This window comes from Solanum dulcamara, chromosome 3 (assembly GCF_947179165.1).
Source record: "Solanum dulcamara chromosome 3, daSolDulc1.2, whole genome shotgun sequence".
Lineage (NCBI taxonomy): Eukaryota > Viridiplantae > Streptophyta > Magnoliopsida > Solanales > Solanaceae > Solanum > Solanum dulcamara.
In genome coordinates, this window is record NC_077239.1 from 4,898,213 (window position 1) to 4,917,943 (window position 19,731).

Below are 19,731 nucleotides of genomic sequence, written 5' to 3' on the forward strand. Positions count from 1 at the left end.
TATGTTGGTACCAATCAAGTTCAGACTTTGATTCATTTTGTATGTTTTTTTTTGGAAACAAATAAAAAAAATAAAAATGGGACCGAACCCAAATGAGGGTTGCCTACGTATCTTGAAGAAAACAAGAATCAGGTCTGCGTAGTTCAAGCATACATGGTATAAGATTTATATTTTGAACAGCGATATACCTTTTGAATAAAAAATAACAAAATGAAAATCCAATGAGTCTTTAAAAGGCAGACTAACCAAACTAAAAATGGATCACATTGAAGGGTAGACTACCCAAATTTTGAAAAATATCAAATAAATTTTTTTATTTTTTTATTTTTTTTTAAAAAGAAATGTAAGAAAAGAAAAATCAAAGATATTTACTAAACATAACATCCTATACAAAAGTTAATATGAAGAGATAGACAAACTCGGAGCGATGCCTCGCTAGTCAGGTGTCTGAGTGCAGCCTTAGTTGAATTTTTGAGGATTTTTCTCAAACATTTTGCCCCTGTTCCAGCTTCAACAAACTCTGGTATTCAATCTTGTGACAAATGTCTTCTTGTGATTTTTTTTTTCTTATCTTTTCAAAAAATTTGCCCCAGTTTTTGTTGTAAAATATTAGAAAGCTCATGGGGTACATGACCGAGCCGTGGTGGCGCCTACGTATTCCTTTGAAGCAGGAATCAGGTCAAACGTAGTTCCAATATAAATATACCTATGTGTATTTTTTATGACTATTATGGATTAATGATTGTGTTTAAAAGAGATGAGGCTATGAGTTAGAGTTCAACTCTGAACCAATGTATTTTAGAATGTACAGGGCAATGCGAGAAGATGCATTGTAATCTAAACACGCCGTCTCTAAAATTAAGGAGTTTTGAAAAGATTTTGAAAAAGCGCAAGACGCTTCATCGCATGTTCAGTGTGTGATAGTGTACAATTATGACTCGATAAAAATAAAATAACCAACAAAGTGTTAATAAATATACAACTACGGTCTATAAATAAATATTAAATTAAAAAATTGATAATAATATGAAGAATTTATGTACGACATACACAATTCACAGGATGCGAAAAGAATCAAAGAGAGAAAAAAGAAATATATTAACATGTGAAAAATATGAACAACAATACCTCCCTCAATTGAAAAATTGAGCCTATTATGGTTAAAACCTGGATTTTTCCCCAGCGGAGTCGCCAAACTGTCATGCCCTATTTTTAACCGAGGTTAGATAAAGCACAACATATGGACTCTGAAAAAAATTTGATTATTGTATAGAGTAGTCGCCACCTAATTTATTAAGAAAAATAAGGAAAACTTATTTGATGCATAACCTGTATGACTCACGTTTCATTCTGCGAAAAAACAGTTTAGATTCTAGGTAAGGGTTTACATTATTCCAAAGGGAAGGTGTTAGGCATCCTTCGAAATTCACAAAATGCGGTACCCAGCTAGACTTAATTAATCAAAAAGGGAGGAGATAAAATTATTATTTGCAAGTATAACAAACATATATATAAAAATATATACACTAAAATTGTATAAGAATATATGTATAAAAAAAGTATGTACTAAGTAAGTAAAGTATATTATCACCAATTATGTGTAGAAAAATATGAGGAAGGTATATGTATATATAAAAACAAAAAGTAGTTTTTATGCAATATTAAAAGAATAACCCTTTATTTATATGAACAAAGAACTCTTTTATCATATGAAAAGAAAAATAATTTTGAATATCATTTGCAGAAAATATCTCTGAATACATGTACAGACATTTGGTAAAATATTAATAATGAATAAATTATTATCAAAATAATTTTAAAATATGTGTGTATATATAGTACAAAAAATAGAATTCTATTTTATAGTAAGTTCAGAGATGTAACTGTAATAAGTGTTACAATCCTATTAGAACGTCATGGTGATTCGTAAAAAAAATCAATTCAATTGTTCAAAAGAGATTTTAAAAGAAAATAGTTTAATTTAAGGAGTCGCCATAATTTTAGGATAATTAGAAACCAATCAATTATTTAAAAATGTCTACAAATTCAATGGATCCTAAGTAAGGGGTTCAAGTTATTTCAAAGGGAAGGTATCAGCATCCTTTGAAATCCACAACTACAGGTCCCAGCTAAACTCAGCTTTTAAATTGAGGAGATGAAAATATTGCGCAAATATGTAATGAAATATACATAAAGAATAAATTAAAACAATAATATAAAGAACGACCTAATGTTTGCCTAACGTCAATAATATACACAATAATAAATTAAATATATTATTCGAACTTAATTCGAATAGCTTTCTCATGAAGCAATTCTGAGTACCTGTAAAAGACTTAATAGAAGTGTTAGTAAGGAATAAATATGATGATGATGATGATAATACTGATAATAATGATAATAATAATAATAACTAAAAATAAAATCCGTCTTATAAACATGGAAGGCCTTGAAAATCGACGATAATTTCTTCATCGACCTATTAGGTGTAATCTCTATTTAATATGATGAATTACAATAATAATTTAAAATAATAAAATTATTTCAATAAAATGGCGTGAAAGCCATGACAACCAATAATTGATGAAACAATCGACATAATAGAGACAACATATAAGATATTTGAGAAGTAAAACAATAATAGCGTAATTAATAACATAATAAGAAATACACTAGATAAAAGATGTAAAATTCAAACCAACAACAATAATTCAACAAAAATAGTAACATAAACAAAATAACAAAAGAAAAAAAAAACTAGTGAATATTTACATAATCAAGCACCAACACCCACAAAAATAAAGGTACAATATGACAAAAAAAATAAGTGAGAAGATTTTATCAATTAACTTAAACACATGATAATATAAAAAATAAAATAGTAATACTAAAATTAATGACAAGTGAATCAACCTAACTTTAGTATATCCTACATAGTCAAAAAGAATAAAAACAATAATATCAACATCCATTAAATAAGAAATCATGTATTAAAGAAAATAAATTATTACTAATCATCAATTATAATCCTTTGATGAATAAATATAGTCAAAACAAATGAAGTTAAACTATTAGCAAAAGTAGTCAAACAAAGTTAAAAAATAGATACAAGATAACTATAAATAAATAAAGTATACACTAATCATCAATTATAATCCACCAACAAACAAAAGTGATGAATAAATATAGCCAAAACAAATGAAGTTAAACTATTAACAAAAATAGTCAAACAAAAATAAAATAATAATTTTCACTCAACAAACAATAGATATCACTAATAGAGAGATATAATGGAGACAACAACAATAAAGTAAAAAAAATAATAGAAATAAATCACAATAATTATATCTATCATCAAACAAAGTAGATTAAAACTATCATATCTTTTAAAACAATCAATTAAAATAATCAAAAGCAAATATGTATGACAATAGATGTCACTAATAAAAGATATGATAGAAACAACAACAATAAAGTAAAAAAATAATATAAACAAATCACAATAATTATATCTATCATCAAACAAAGTAGATTAAAACTATCATATCTTTTAAAACAATCAATTAAAATAATCAAAAGCAAATATATATGACAATAGATGTCACTAATAAAAGATATGATGGAGACAACAACAATAAGTAAAAAAAAATAGAAACAAATCACAATAATTATATCTATCATAAAATAAAGTAGATCTATAAACAAAAAAAAAAGAAGTAAAAACAACAATGAAAAAAAAATAATAAAACAAAGGAGAGATAGAGTTGTTACTTGTTAGTTTCTTACCAGATTTACCATCGCGATAGCTAGTTGTTGTTTTCCGAAGATGGAGCTACTCCGGAGGTTATTGATTTAACACTATTGGACTTTGTTTTAGCTTGCAAAATATAACGTAAAATATAAACTTAAACTAAAATCTCCGTCTTTTTTTTTTTTAATGGGGAGGCCTCGAAAATCGATGGAAAGATTTTTTCATTGGCCAATTAAAATTTGAACTATATATAAATTTGAAGTAATATTTCATATTATCACTTAAGGCTATACAACAACAACAACAACAACAAACATCAACACTTAAGGCTATCAAAACAGTAAATCCGACCAAAAATATACCTCATGTTGTACCTAAAATTTGAAACTCCAAACGGCAAAACTGGACTTTATGTCCTTCATGAAAGTTGTAGATATATGTCTTAAGCTTGCAAAAAGAAAAGAATCATCACAAAATACATTTTGTACAAAAAGATATGATCAAAATACTAGCGGTTGTACATGCTGGAATTTTAAATAAAAATCTTGACAAAACTTGTCCTATGTTGCATCCTACTTTTCGACCCAATAACAGCAGATCTAGGCTCCAACATAAACATAAAAGTTGTAGGTACGTGTTTCATCTTTCCAAAACATATTTATTTACTAAAAACAAAGATCTATACAATGAGATACGCCAAAATTACTAACAGCTATGCAGTTTCAAAAATCGAATTCGATTTACTTACCAACAAGGGAGGGGTTGCTTTGTTCTAGCTGAAAGGACAAGCTTCGTTGGAGACTTTTTGAGGGAGAAAAAGAGAAGAGAAATGAGAGAGTAGTTTGTTTATGAGGGAGAAAAAGAAAAGATAATAGAGAGAGTGGTGTTGAAAGGGAAAAAAAGAGAAGAGAATGGAGAGAATAGTTTGTTTATGAGGGAGAAAAAAAAAAGATAATGGAGAGAGTGGTGTTGAAAGAATTTTGTTTTAAAATTTTAATTTTAGCTTGGATGAAATCTTCTATCTTAGACTCCCTAAACAAGTTGTTTGAATAATTAATCAACCAAAAATCAAAAGTTCTTTGACTTCTTGTATTGATAAAAAAAAAAGTTATTTGGCTTCTTATGTTAATTAAAAGAAAAGTTAATTAGTTTCTTGTGTTAATAAAAAGTTATTTGGTTTCTTGTGTTGATTAAATTGTTGAACATGAGTGAGAAATCATTCTCAAAATGACTTAATGAGTCATTAAAATATATATATGTATATATATATATATATATATATATATATGTATCGATATGTAACACAAAAAATAAAAAATATAATCGATATTTTTTAAGATATATTGTGTTGTAGAGAATAAATTACAGTGTTATGTTGTGTACATTTAAAGATGATTGTAAAAATAATATGACTATTAAAATTTTCAAATAACAATAAATTCATAAGAATCTTATTATTTACGAAATTAAGAATGTTTATCCATAAATTATTAAAAGGGAAAAATAAAATAAAAAATCATAAAAATGCTAAAATAAGGATAATTATTAATAAAAAAAATAATTAAAACTAAAAAATATATAAAAAAAATTATATTTTGTGTTCTTTAACGATCAAGTAGTCTGAAGACGTTAATTTTGAGTACAGAGAGCTAAAATTGGGTGTCAACAACGACCTTACAACCCAACATAAGCTCTTAGTGATGAATTTAGGGATCAAGATGACGAGGACGAAGAGGGTCGGGGAAGAACGACCTAGGATCAGATGGGGGAGTTTAACCATGGTTAGTGCCCTAGAGATGAGAGAGAAATTGAAGGATATGGAGGCCTGGAATAGTAGTGGGGATGCGAACAGTATGTGGGATAGGACAACTAGTTGTATTAGGGCTGTAGCAAGGGAAGTGTTAGGAGTCTCGACAGGTAGTCATAGTCGGCATCGAGGGGACTGGTGGTGGAATGGAGAAGTGCAAGGGAAAGTGGAAGCAAAGAAAGTGGTGTATGCTAAGTTGATGGAGAGAAAGGATGAGGTGGAGAAGTGGACGAATGGGGAACTATATAAGATAGCGAGGAAGGAGGTGAAGTCGGCAGTTGCAACGGTAAAAACGGCAACTTTTGAACGCCTTTATGCTGAACTAGAAGAAAAAGGTGGGGACAGAAAATTATTCAGGCTAGCCAGGGTCCGGGAGAGAAGGGCACGCGATGTAGATCAAGTGAAGTGCATTAAAGACGAGCACGGAAAAGTATTGGTAGAGGAGACCCTTATCAAACAAAGATGGCAGTCATACTTCCATAAACTTTTGAATGACAAAAGGGACAGAGAAATTGTGTTGGGAGATTTGGAACATATAGGAATGAGTCACGATATTGAGGGTTGTAGGAGTATTACGGTCGATGAGGTTAAAGGTGCTGTTCGTAGGATGCGTTGGGGAAGAGCGACAGGACATGACGAGATCCCTGGAGAATTTTAGAAGAGTGCGGGCTAGGTAGGTTTGGAATGGTTGACTAGATTATTTAATGTCATCTTTACGACGACAATGATGCCCGTAGAATGGAGGTCGAGCATCATGATCCCTCTATACAAAAACAAGGGGGATAGCCAGAGTTGCGACAACTATAGAGGTATCAAGCTTCTAAGCCATACTATGAAAGTGTGGGAAAAAGTGGTGGAGATGAGGGTGAGGAGAGACGTGTCTATTTCAGAGAACCAGTTCGGATTTATGCCGGGGCGCTCAACTACGGAAGCCATCCATCTTATGAGGAGACTAATGGAGCAATATAGGGAGAGGAAGAGAGACTTGCATATGGTATTCATTGATTTAGAAAAGGCTTACGATAAAGTCCCACAAGAGATACTATGGAGATGTTTGAAGGATAAAGGTGTACCAGTAACGTACATAAGGGTGATCAAGGACATGTACGAGGGTGCCAAAACCAGGGTAAGGACAATAGGAGGGGACTCAGAACACTTCCCAGTTGTGATGGGGTTGCATCAAGGATCAGCTCTTAGTCCGTTTCTATTTGCCTTGGTGATGGATGTATTGACGCGACAAATTCAAGGTAAGGTGCCATGGTGTATGCTTTTTGCGGACGACATAGTCCTCATCGATGAGATTCGTAGCAGAGTTAACGCTAAGCTGGAAGATTGGAGACGCACCTTGGAGTCTAAAGGGTTTAAGCTGAGTAGGACCAAGACAGAGTACCTAGAGTGCTAGTTCAGTGAGACTCCTCAAGATGTTGGCGCGGAAGTTAGGCTCGGGGACCAAGCCATCCAAAAGAAAAGTAGTTTTAAGTACCTTGGTTCTATCAGCAAGGCAGCGGGGAGATCGACGAGGATGTCACACATCGTATTGGGGCAGGATGGATGAAATGGAGGCTCGCCTCCAATGTGTTATGTGACAAGAAGGTGCCACCACAACTTAAGGGCAAGTTCTACAAAGTGGTGGTTAGACCAGCTATGTTATATGGGGCGGAGTGTTGGCTAGTTAAGGTCTCCCACGTGCAAAAGATGAAAGTTGCCGAGATGAGAATGTTGAGATGGATGTGTGGGCATACCAGGAGCGACAAGATTAGAAATGAGGCTATTCGAGACAAGGTAGAGTGGCCTCGGTGGAAGACAAGATGCATGAAACGCGACTGAGATGGTTTGGGCATGTGAAGAGGAGAGTCCCAGATGCACCAGTGCGGAGATGTGAGAGGTTGGCCATGGATGGTTTCAGAAGAGGTAGGGGTAGGCCGAAGAAATATTGGGGAGAGGTGATCAGACAGCATATGACGCATTTACGACTTACCGAGGACATGACCTTAGATAGGAGGGTGTGGAGGACACACATTAGAGTAGAAGGCTAGTACACAGTGGCATTATTCCTCCTTATTCGTAGGCGTATTGACGCACTATGATTTATTGTACTCTGATTTATGTTATTTATGGTATTTATGTTATTATCTAATAATATTTACTGTTTTCTATGCTTTCATTATACTATTATTTGGACCGCTTTCGTTATCTACTTATCTACTTTTAATATTCTTGTTTGACCTTTTTCTATGCTTCTATTGAGCCGAGGGTCTTTCGGAAACAACCATCTTACATTGATAGGAGTCAGGTGTGCGTACACTTTACCCTCCCCAGACCCCACGATGTGGAATTTCACTGGGTTGTTGTTGTTATTGTATTCCAAAAATATTTAAAAATAAAATTTATTCTAAAAATATTCTAAAAATAAAATTTATTCTAAAAAATATGTGAATCCAAATAGGCTACAGTGTGCTATTGCGGTGCTTCTCACAATTAATATTAACATTTTACATCGCCTCTGGTTGTCTTGTTTATATGTATGTATGTATGTATCTCCTTCATCTTTCGTCTGCTCAGTGCTTTTGGTTCTTCGTTTAAGCGGTCGAATTTATTTCTCTTTTGTGCATGTTCCGTATGTTTTCGTATTTGAGCGAACTGAATTTGGGGGATTTTTGGTTCTTTGGAAGCCCTTATTTTTTGGGGCCTAAAGCTACTGCTTTAGTGGCTTTAGGGTTGAGCAGCCCTTGGTTCTTGAAGTTATGGAGTTGAACTAAATTCATCTCCACAAAGAAGAGATTTGAGAGAATTTTGAAGCTACAAGTGATACTTGGCAAGAGAATTTGAGAGACCCGTATCTTGGCGGGGCGACCCGGAATGCAACCCGAGGTTTGCAGCCATGGCGATGTCTTCATTCTCTTGTTTTATATCAACTATCCAAGCTTCAATTTTTACTCTACTAGCTTGTTTGGATAGTTGTTATCTGTTGTATTGTACTCTTATTCTAAAATGGTGTGTATGAAGGAAAATGGTTTTTTTTGTGATGGATTTCATCAGTGTTTGAAGAAAGTTGGGGAATTTTCTGGTGAAAACTAAGAATTTTCCTAGAAATGTTAGTCCAGAGAGAAAAATGAGGTCAATAGAGAGAAGGGATTTTTTTTGTTAAGGGTGGTTGCCCATCTCTGTTATGCCAATGATTTTTCTTTGTAGCAACTACAAATCAACAGCCCTTTGTTCATAAAATACAAAAACATTCAGCTGTGATAATTGATACATATATGATATAACTGTAGATCTCAATGTGTGTTGCTTCCCCCCCTTTGGAGTAATTGTGCAAAAGAGGCTGTGATGATGATAATGTTTTACATTCTGGGCTAAAAAAGTCAGGCATTGAGGACAGTCTGATCCGTATCTTGGCTTGGCAAATCCCAGGATGGCCTGCAATTTAGGCTCTCTTGCATGCAACTTGTGATTTTGTAGCCATGGCGTAGTTGCCTTCTCTTTGCCTGAGCAAAAATATCTGAGCCTCAAATCTTTTGGAATCAAACTGGAGACCTCTTGTCCTTTGAAATATATTGAGCAGGCGTTTGGCCATAGGTTCCAAATAGTTTTCACTTTACGTGCTCCAGCTACAGTCTAAAGAATGATTTTGATATATCACTGATATGGGTACTTTATCTTCTTAGATATAAGCCCATGACAATCTGTATTTAAACCAAATGTACTTTGCTTTTTCAATGAATGTTATTGATAGATAGATAGATGTATAGATAGAGAATATGGGGCTATAATGATAGTTTCTTCCCTTCTCTTTTTGAGCAACTCAATAGGGCAAGAAAATAAACGGATCGTATCTTGGCGGGGTAATCCGGATGGCTAGTGATTTTATGTCATGCCAATGGTGTTTGCAGCCATGGCGATGCCTTCATTCTCTTTTCTTATCAACAGATCTGAGCCTTAATACTCTTATGGTGTCTTTGGTATGAATAAAAAATATTTATCATGATGTAATTGGTATTTGTTTTCTCATGTATCCCTCTAAGAAGAGAAATGTTGGGAAATTTTCAAGTGAGAACCAAGAATTTTCCTGATATAAAAGTCAGCCCAGAAAGAGAAACAAGGTTAATAGACAAGGGATTTTCTGTAAAGGGTCGTTGCCCCTCTCTGTTGTGCCTATGATTTTTTTTAGCAACTAAACCAACAAGCCTTGTTTATGAAATACAGAAAGAAATAGATCATGGAAAAACATGCATTAAGCTTCATCTGTTTTCAATCTACAACTTCAGCCACAAAATTCTCTTTTTGAGTACATATGTTTGGCGCATTTTCTTTTCCTCTTTCTGAGTGAGTAATAGTGAAGCATTGATGGTCATTTTTCAATATCCGGGCTGGAAAAATATGGCATCGAGACAATCTGACCCGTATTTTGGCCTGGCAATTCCCTTCTTGTGTATTCAACTGGTGATTTTGCAGTCATGGCATGGTTGCCTTCTTCCTTTTCCAAACTGTTTGAAATGCTTTACTTGTGCCGAGGGTCTATCGGAAACAACCGCTCTACCTTCACAAGGTAGGGGTAAGGTCTACGTACACTCTACTCTCCCCACCCTTACCAGACCCCATATGTGGGTTTACATTGGGCATGTTATTGTTGTTGGAGAGGCTGCCTTCTCTCTGCCTGATCAAAATGCAAACCCCGAGCCACAATTTCTACCACTAGACCAAGACACCCTTCCTTTTCACTCTAAGCAGTAAATAAGTATTCAACAATGGAAAACTAGAAAGATTGGTGCCTTAAAAGACTTGGCATTGCCGCAAGCAGATGATAAATAAGCTCAGAAAGTAGAATGAGGCTTGCGGAGAGAGTAGTTCTTATAAGGGTGGTTGCCCCTCTCTGCAACTCCAGTGACTTCTCATACGAGAAAAAATCAAACAGCCCTTTAAATCTTAGGGAAATTGTTCTAACACCTGGTTGTAGTATTTGTCCAAACATTGACCACTTGGCCAATCGTACTCTGGTTCTTGTTTTATGGTTTTGGACTCAAATGTTTATTTTTTCTAGGAGTTGTACTAAACTCATCTCTGCACTCCCCAAAAAAAAAAGGAAACCGAGGCTGTGATGATAGTTCCTTCTTTCTCTGAGCAAATGAATCGGACAAGAAAAATGGAAGGACCTGTTCTTGGCAGGGCAATCCCGATGGTTAATGACTTTGTGTCATGCAATCGGTGTTTGCAGCCATGGCGATGTCCTCATTCTCGTCTTAATAACAGATCTGAGCCTCAACTTCACTCTTAGGCTGTCTTTGGTATGACGATGAAACGAGTACTTGATTACCAATGTATCCCTCTGAGGACAGAAGAATTATGAAATATTTTCAGGTGAGAGCAAAGGATCCTAAAAGAGGTCAGCCCAGAAAGAGAAATGAGGTTAACAGAGAGGTTTCCCCTCTCTATTGTGCCAATGATTTTCGGTAGTTACTAATCCAACAGTCGTTGATGAGATACTCAGAAACAGAAGATGAATCCATATATCTCAGTGACACTGTGTATATTCTTGGGGAATTTGCAGAAATTGCCTTTTGGAATCAGTGATGATAAATTAATAATGTCCCTTTTTGGGTTAACAAAATGGGGCGTTGGAGACTATCCGACCCGTATCTTGGCCTGTCAAATCCGTAAATGGCCTGCACCTGAGGTCTCTCTTTTGCATGCAACCAGTGATTCTGCAGCCATGGCGTGGTTGCCTTCTCTTTGTTTGAGCATTGTTGTATTTGAGCCCTAAATCTCTGAGAATCGAACTTGGGACCTCTTGTGCTTTGTAATCTGCTAATGTTTGTTCCAAAGTTTTAACACAAGTTGCAGATCAAAAGAATAAAGTATAACAGAAGGAAATCCCTGCCAAGATACAGTTTTATTAGATCCATAGGCTAGCTTAAATACTTCTCATCAGAGCCTCTATACTGACAGGTGGCAATGGAGTTAGCAACTAAGAAGCTACAGAAGAGGACAACAATGATATACACATGAACATGCATATTACTATTGTCCCAAGTTGACCTCCATTTACATCTTACAAGTGGGAGTCCAGTGGATTTCACAAGCATACCTTTCTTTGCCTTTTATGCTACTGCCAATGTGAGGAAACACAAGAGGTCCCTAGTTCGATTCTCAGAGATACTTCAAAATCACCATAAGGATCCATGGTGTAATGGTAGCGCGTCTGACTCCAGATCAGAAGGTTATGTTGCGTGTTCGATTGACGTTCCGTTCATATTCTTGATATATTAGGGTCCCAAAAACCCTTGTCAGAGCTACTAGTAATGCTTTCTTGCTTTCTGATTCTCTGAACTTAAACCCAACAGCGTATCTTTGAAATGTCCAAGCAGACTCTATATAGTAAAGTTACAATTTCTCCAGAGACAGTAATGATGTTACTAATATGGGATGATATTGGGGCCATGGAAACAATCTGACCCGTACCTTGGCAGGGTAAACCTGGATGGTTTGTGATTTAGGCTTCTCTTTCACATGCAACCGAATCTTTTGCAGCCATGGCATTGCCAGGTTCTCTTTGCCTCATCTGTTTGCAGATCTGAGGCTCAATTTCCAGCTAGTCCTTGTGGACTTTCAGGATTTGAACACAGGACCTTGTCGTGTGGAAAGTTGAAACCCATGTCATTTTTGAATTGTACATGTTTTTGTTGTTGTTGTTGTTGCTGCATCTTCTTCGCTTTCCTTTGTTCTTGATGGTAATGGCTGTGTTATCAATCAAATAGCAAAAGATTAATGCAAGATCAGGGAGATTTTATTTGTTACCTATTCAAACAAAAGAAAAGAACAGGGAGACTCTATGGCTGTGATGATATAATGCTTGTTTTTTTAGCAATTTGAATTGGGCGTTGAGATGATAAGAGCTGTATCTTGGCAGGGTAACCAGACGAGGTAGCAGCCATGGCAGTTTCTGATAAACTCAATACCCGATTTAATTGAAATCTGAGCCTTGTTATTTTACATGATGCACATTATATTGTCTGTATACAGTATACACAACACACGAAAAAGAAGAAGAAGATACATATCATGAGAAAATGTCCAAAATAGTCCCTTATCGAGGCGGTGATGATCTTTAAATCTATCCTCCTGAGCTAGTAATTGAGCATAGAGTATCGACCTATATCTTGGCGGGGCATGATCCAGTTGCCTGTTTTTTTGTTACCTGCAACTGGGGGTATTGCAGCCATGACGTGGCCGGACTTCTTTGCCTGAGCATAAAACAGATCTGAGCCTCAATTGTCACTTATATGAGTCCAGTGTTATCAAAGGTGTGCTTAAAGCCCGCTTAAGCCCTGAAGCGAGGCTCAAAATGTGTTGAGCACTTCCCTCGCTTAATGTGTGCTTTAGTGTCATCATCAAGATTCTAAGAGATACTTTTCCTTGCCAATGAATCTCTTCTGAAGAGACGACATTAAACCATTGATATTTTACTTTATCATAATTATTTTCCAATTTCTTTGTTCATATATTTGTCATTCATGCTTATAAATCATTACTCTTAGACCAAACATATATATTTGTATTTTTTCTTCCTTTGCGCTTTTTTTCATTAAAGCCCATGCTTTATTTGCGCTTAAAGCCCCAACGGACCTTAGATCTTTTTTGCACTTTTTGCTTTTGATAACAAGTTATATCTTACTTTGGGTGTATTTGATATTGAAGGAAACTGTTCCAGTGAATAAAATTTGCTTGAATATTATGGTCAAGTTTCATCTTTTGGATAATCCATTGACTGCAAATGTTGCAGAAGGTGACAAAAATGGCGAAAATCTCATTAGTTTAAGTCTGAATAAAGACCGGAACGGAATTCATTTGTTTAATATATACGAGGTACCGGTCTTTATTCAGCCACACCGAAATAGTTCTGTGGATTAGACTTTTTCTGATATGTCAAATCTGAGCCTCTTTACCGTGTTAAGTTTAGTTCTACAATGGGTAGTCTGTTTCTTTCATCCTTTACGTCTTTTTATGATCATACAACAACATACCTAGTGAAATCCACAAGTGGTGTTTGGGGCGGGTGACGTGTACAGACCTTGCCCCTACCTTGTGAAGATAGAGAAGTTGCTTCCGGTAGACCCTCGGCTCAAATAAAGTAGACGGCTTACTTTTTTTTTATGATCATGTTGTATAATATTGGTTTGAGCTGAGTCTAAACGAGTGACATAATGAGTATTCTTATAGTTGATCCTAGCTTGCCTTATATTTTCCAAACGCCTACTTGTGGGAAGTTTCCCATCTTTCAATAGAGGCTGTGATGATAATGCTTATGGCAAAACCCTCATCATAGTTTAGCCCAGAAAGGAAGAATGAGACATTAGAAGAGATGGGATTTTCTGTAAAGGGTGGTTGCCCATCTCTGCAATGTCCATGATTTCTTCTCCATTCATAAAAAACCAACAGCTCTTTCAGACAAAAAAAAGATGTTAATTTTCATGTAGATATATGCTTGTAAAAATTTCTTCTTCTGCTGCTACTACAGCTGATATTTCGATAGTAACCTTTATCTCCCTGTAAAATACAGTGGGTAGCCACTTTTAATGGGACATTTACAAGAATGTTGATTGATCTGAAAATGGGCTGTGATGATGATTTGCTTCTTTTTGGGCTATAGTCTACTTCATCGAGTTGAGAAAATCCGACCCGGACTTTGGCAGGGAGACCCGGTAAGGCATCCATTTGTGAATCGGTGTCTTGCAGCCTTGGGGATGTCGCTTTCTCTTTGCATGTTGGTAGAACAGCAAAATCTGAGCCCTAAAGTGTACGACAACCATTTGATGGTCTTGAATGGATGGTCGTTCTCGGGAACTGTGATACTCAATTGGGTTCTTCATTCTTTGTTGAGCACCCCATTTTTCAGATGCAGTTCTCCATCAAATTTTAGCTAAACAATGTGGTAATCGGAGAAAATAAAGGGATTTTTCAGGGTGGTTGACCATCTCCGGTGTGCCAGTAATTTTATCTTTAGCTCTAATTAACAGCCCTTTTAGCATATGTATGAAGATATGTATGTATATATATATATATATATATATATATACATATATATGAGTGTGTGTGTGTGTGTGTGTTTATTGTGTCTCTTTCTGTTTCTCTATCTATGATTACTTTGATCCTGCGTGGCTGGATTTTCAGGCCAAGCAGCAGCAAAAGCATGGAAAACAGACAGTTAAGCAGACCAACAGGTAAGTCTCTGGTTAAATTATCTCTTATAAATCAGTGTGTTTTTTTTCTATGTTGCTCAGACTCTTCAAAAATTCTGACAGGTGTTCATCGGATCCTTCCAAAATTATGCATTTTTGAAGAATCCGACACGGGTGCGGAACATTTTTGGAGAGTCCGAGCAAACATAGGATTACAAAATGGAGGTTCGGCCCAGTATTAGGAATGAGGCCGACAGAGAGAAAAGGAAATTCTTGGAGGGTGGTTGCCCCTCTGATTAACCTATGATTTCCCATAAACAAATCAACAACCCTCTTCAGAAGTACTAGTACTCTTTCTTGTTTCCTCTGAGCTTAGCAAACCTACTCTGATCTTATCTTATGTTTGTTAAAAATTGCTCGAAATTGTCCAAATGCCTACATGTGGGAAAGTTCCCATCTTTCAGAAGAGGCTGTGATGAACTGATGATATTGTTAGTCTGGGCTGATGTTCGGGGCATGGAGACAATCTGACCCATATCTTGGCTTGGAAAACCCGGATGGTTTGTGATTGAGTCTTCTCATTCACATGCAACCGGTTCCTTTGCAGCCATGGTGCTGTCATGTTCTCTTTGCCCCATTTTTTCCGCAGATCTGAGCCTCAATTGAAAACTAGATTTGGACCGGATTCGAACCCAGGACCTCTTATTTGGTGAACATTTGGGTTATTCAGTTTTTCTTGAACACCTTATTGCTGTTCTCCATCAAAGTGTAGTTAAAAGAATGATGCAATTGGAGAAAAAATGGGAGCTTCTCAGGGTGGTTGACCATCTCTGTCATGCCTGTGATTTCTATATCTTTTTGCTCTAACTAATATTAAGGACCATTTTTGATCATTTTGTGTCTGTTTTGTGTTACTGTGATACTCTGTTCCTCAGAGGCTGCGGTTTACTGGAAAAGCATCAGCAAAAGCATACAACAATGAAATACAAAAGGAAAATAATGGGTTATGATGATTATTTTACTGAGCAAATAGAATCAGGCATTGTTATTTCAGGCCCCTATCTTGGCTGGGTGACCCGTATTATAGGATTTGCAGCCATGGCAGGGTCAATTAACTCAATGCCTGAGATAAATTAAAGATCTGAGCCCAGAAGGAAGAATTAGGCCAACCAATAACCCTCTACTTTTTTCTTTGGTATATTAAGGGGTGTTCATGGTTCGGTTTAGTTTTGACCAAAAAAGAAGGCAAATATCTGTTGCCATTGATGTGATGCTGATGTCAATGGTACTCCCCCAGTTTCATTATATTTGTCATGTAACTGTCCAAATTGCTAGGGAATAGTTTCCATCTTTCCAAAGATGCAGTGATGATGTTGCTAATATAGGCTGTTATTTCGGCAGTGGGCACAGAGAAAACCCGACTTGTATCTTGGCAGGGCAAACTCGGATCATGCAATTAGTTCATTTTGCAGCCATGATGTTGTCGTCTTCTCTTTGCCCCATTTTACACAGATCTTAATCTGAGCCTCAACTTCCAATTAGGAAGGGGTCACAAAAACGGATATCTGTGCACTTCCCCCATGTTACTACAACAACAACATTACCCAGTGTAATCCTAAAAGGTGGGGTATGGGGAGGATGGGGTGTAAGACTAACTTAACCCGGACCTTTGGTAGAGTAGAGAGGTTGTTTCTGATAGACCCTTTGGCTCAAGAAAAGTGTTTTTCAGAACAGGTTTGAAAAATATAAAAAGCTAGGATGAAAATATTGAAGAAAGAAAAAGTATTGACAACAAAAATAGTAAAAATAACTTCCGTCAGGTTAATGCGTTGAGAAAACCCTACCCATATCTTGGCGGGGCAACCTGGTATGGCATCATCTAGAAACATGTCTCTTCTTATGCTACCACTGCTGATTTGCAGAAAAGGAATACTGAAATGGGCTGTGATGATTGCTTTCTTCTGGTCTACCTACTTACCAGCTTTGAGAAAATCTGACATGTATCTTGGCGGGGCAATCCATTATGGCAACATTACAACCAGTGTCTGCAGCCATGGCATGTGTAGCTTTCTCTTTGCATATCTTGGTGTGGCATCTTTTGGGGGTCTTGTGAGATATGGGAGCTATTTAGGTTTCTGTATCTCACAAAGACTTCTTAAGGTTGCAGGGGTTTAGCTTATGTCTGAGAAAAGGTTAATCTGAGCCTCCCAAATATTTGTATTTGTTCGAGAAAGGTTGACATTTTCTAAGGGTGGTTATTCTCTTTCTCTGAAGTTCAATTTAGCCGATGAATTTTCCAGCACTTTGTTACAAAGAGAAAGATTAACAACCCTTTTCATCAGCTAATGTCAATTATGCTCTTGACGATGACAATGATGATGATGGTGATTAGCCATGGTTATTGTAGCAATAAGGGAACATAGATATTCAAACCCCCCAACTTGTCCAGGAAAACCTGATTCCTAAACCCTGAACATTGTGAATGAGGCTGTGATAATATGCTCCTGGAAGCTTGAAAATCAAATTTTTGAGCTGATTAGTATCTTGGCTAAGCAAAAGTAGGGGAATTTGTGAGGTAGGTATATGTGCTTCTCACAAAGATGGCTGCTTTTTGCAGCTATGAGAAGAGGCAGCGATGATGATGTCCCACTTTCTTGGCTAGCTGACTCTAGAATTTGTACAATTTGACCTGAATCTTGGCCTGGCAAATCAGTGGATGGTCGGCATTTGGGATTTTCTATTTTGCACGCAATCAGTGATTTTGCAGCCATGGTGTGGTTGCCTTTTCTTTGCCTGATCAAGATCATATTTGAGCCTTAAATTTCTGGGAATCGAACTTGGGTCCTCTTTGCTTTGAAATCCTTTAGAACTCAAGCATACAGTGGTACGAGCCAATAGAACAGATCCTGTTCAATTAAGCTTGTCATTAAGATCCAGTAATGTCTGCTCCTAATTTGTAGCTCAAGCTCCAGATCTAGAATGAGGTACCAAAAATATGTGTACTTTTCTTTTTTCTGTAAGCCCATGGTTTCAATGCCAAAAGCACTTTACTTTCCCATTGACTGTGTTGACTAGATAGATATATAGATAGAAAATATCTGCATTTGCATTTCCATGCGGCCCCATATAAAAGAATCTATCGACAACTACCCCATGTGCAAATATACTATTGATTGAAAATGCTAGAGGAACGGATTAAACCTTTGAACTGTGTTTAACAGTGACACGCTCTAACGATTGCTTTCTTTTTGGGCTATATACCTTCCTGCACTGCTAATATCCGACCTGTATCTTGGCAAGGCAACCCGGCATGCATCATCCGCAAGTCCGTGTCTGCAGCCATGGCGTGGTCGATTTCTCGAAACCGGAAAATGTTTTCCTCCATGCCGAACACACCCTAGCTCTCTAAAGTTAAAATTAATTCCAAGACCATAGATCTATAAAGAGTCTTTTACTCAACAATGAGAATCATCCCAGAAGGAAGAATGAGGTCAACATAGAGAACATGTATTTCTTGGAGGGTGGTTGACATCTCTGATTGGCCTATGATTTCTCCTTCCACCAAACCAACAACCCTCTTTTCTGTGGAAATTTTCCAAGAAGGCAAATATCTATTGCCATTGATGTGATGCTGATAACTGCAGTAGTACTACTTCCTCTGTTCCAATTTACTTGCCTTGAAACTGTCCACAAATTGCTATAGAAAAGATTCCATCTTTTGAAAGAGGCAGTGATGATATTTATAATCAGGGCTGAAAATCGGGCCATGGAAAAAACCCGACTCGTATCTTGGCGGGGAAAATGTTGATCATGCAACCGGTTCATTTTGTAGCTATGGCGTTGTTGTCTTCTCTTTGCCCCATTTACACAGATCTGAGCCTCAACTGCCAATTTGTCATTGTAGAATCTGCCGGACTCTAAATCAGAACCTCGTTAGATGGAAAAACAGTTTATTTTGGCTCAAAAGACTTGAGGCAATTGGAGAAAAATGTGGACTTTTTCAGGGGTTGACCATCTCCGGTATGTCAATGATTTCTTCTTTGCTCAACCAGCAGTCCTTTTAGCATTTGTGTGTGGGCCAAAGTGCATAGATAACCTTTTAGGACCGCTATTTATGGAATAGTCGAAGTTTAGCGCAGTATGAAGGCATGGCAACTTGAATGGTTTGCGATAGTGTTTCTTTCACACTTTAACGAGTTCTTTTGCAGCCATGACATTGTCACCTTCTCTTTTCCCCATTTTCCCGCAGATCTGAGCCTCAATTTCCTTCTGGTCCTTCTGTGGATATTTCAGGACTCGAATTCAGGACCTCGTCGGGTTGAAACCCATGTCATTTTCATCTTAATATCAGCTCAAAGAATGAGGCATGTTGTTGTTGCTGTTGCTGCTGCATCTGCTTCGGTTCCTTTTCTTCTTATCAATCAAGAAGCAAGAAATCAATTTGAGAGCAGGGAGAATTCAAAGGCAATGATGATTATTCTTAATGAAAATGAAAAGTGAAAGATTTGGAGTTGATTCATGGCCTGGCTTGGCAATAAAAATTGGAAGGTCTTTCTTACAAGGCAACTGATGATTGCAGCCATGGCGGTGTTAACTCTGCTCTTTCCTTTGATTAAATAGGCGAAAATCTGAGCCTCATCCTTTGTTTTTTTACATTTTTTTGACTAGTCTCTTTGCAAATAGTTTGACTAGAAATATTTGAAATGAGGCTAAATACATTTTATCCAAATGATTTTGGAGCTGGATGTTAATCAGGGAAATTTGCATGGTCTTGAGACTCTTCACTCTTTGTTGTGTCCAAATTTTTGTTCCTATTCCTAGGGCTGATTGGTAGGAGAAAAGTTTAAAACCCAAATAAGGATTTTTAAATTTAAAAGAAATGAGTGTGGTTTTTGTAATCAAATCAATATGCTTTTTGGAAAGTTTGAGCAAATCTTTCTCATAAAAAGAGTTTCAAAAAGTGAGAGTTATTTTTATTTTATTTTAAAAAAACACAA

The 19,731-nt window shown here is 36.4% G+C and overlaps 1 long non-coding RNA gene across 2 annotated transcripts; it reads left to right on the forward strand.

The window, feature by feature from the left end:
- Positions 1-8,031: 8,031 nt before the first annotated feature.
- Positions 8,032-19,518, forward strand: LOC129882260 (uncharacterized). Of its 2 annotated transcripts, XR_008765738.1 has the most exons (3): positions 8,034-8,429; positions 14,727-14,776; positions 14,858-19,518. It is a non-coding gene; the product is annotated as an uncharacterized LOC129882260 (long non-coding RNA). The 2 variants fall into 2 exon arrangements; XR_008765737.1 differs by having other exon boundaries at positions 8,032-14,776.
- Positions 19,519-19,731: the final 213 nt, after the last annotated feature.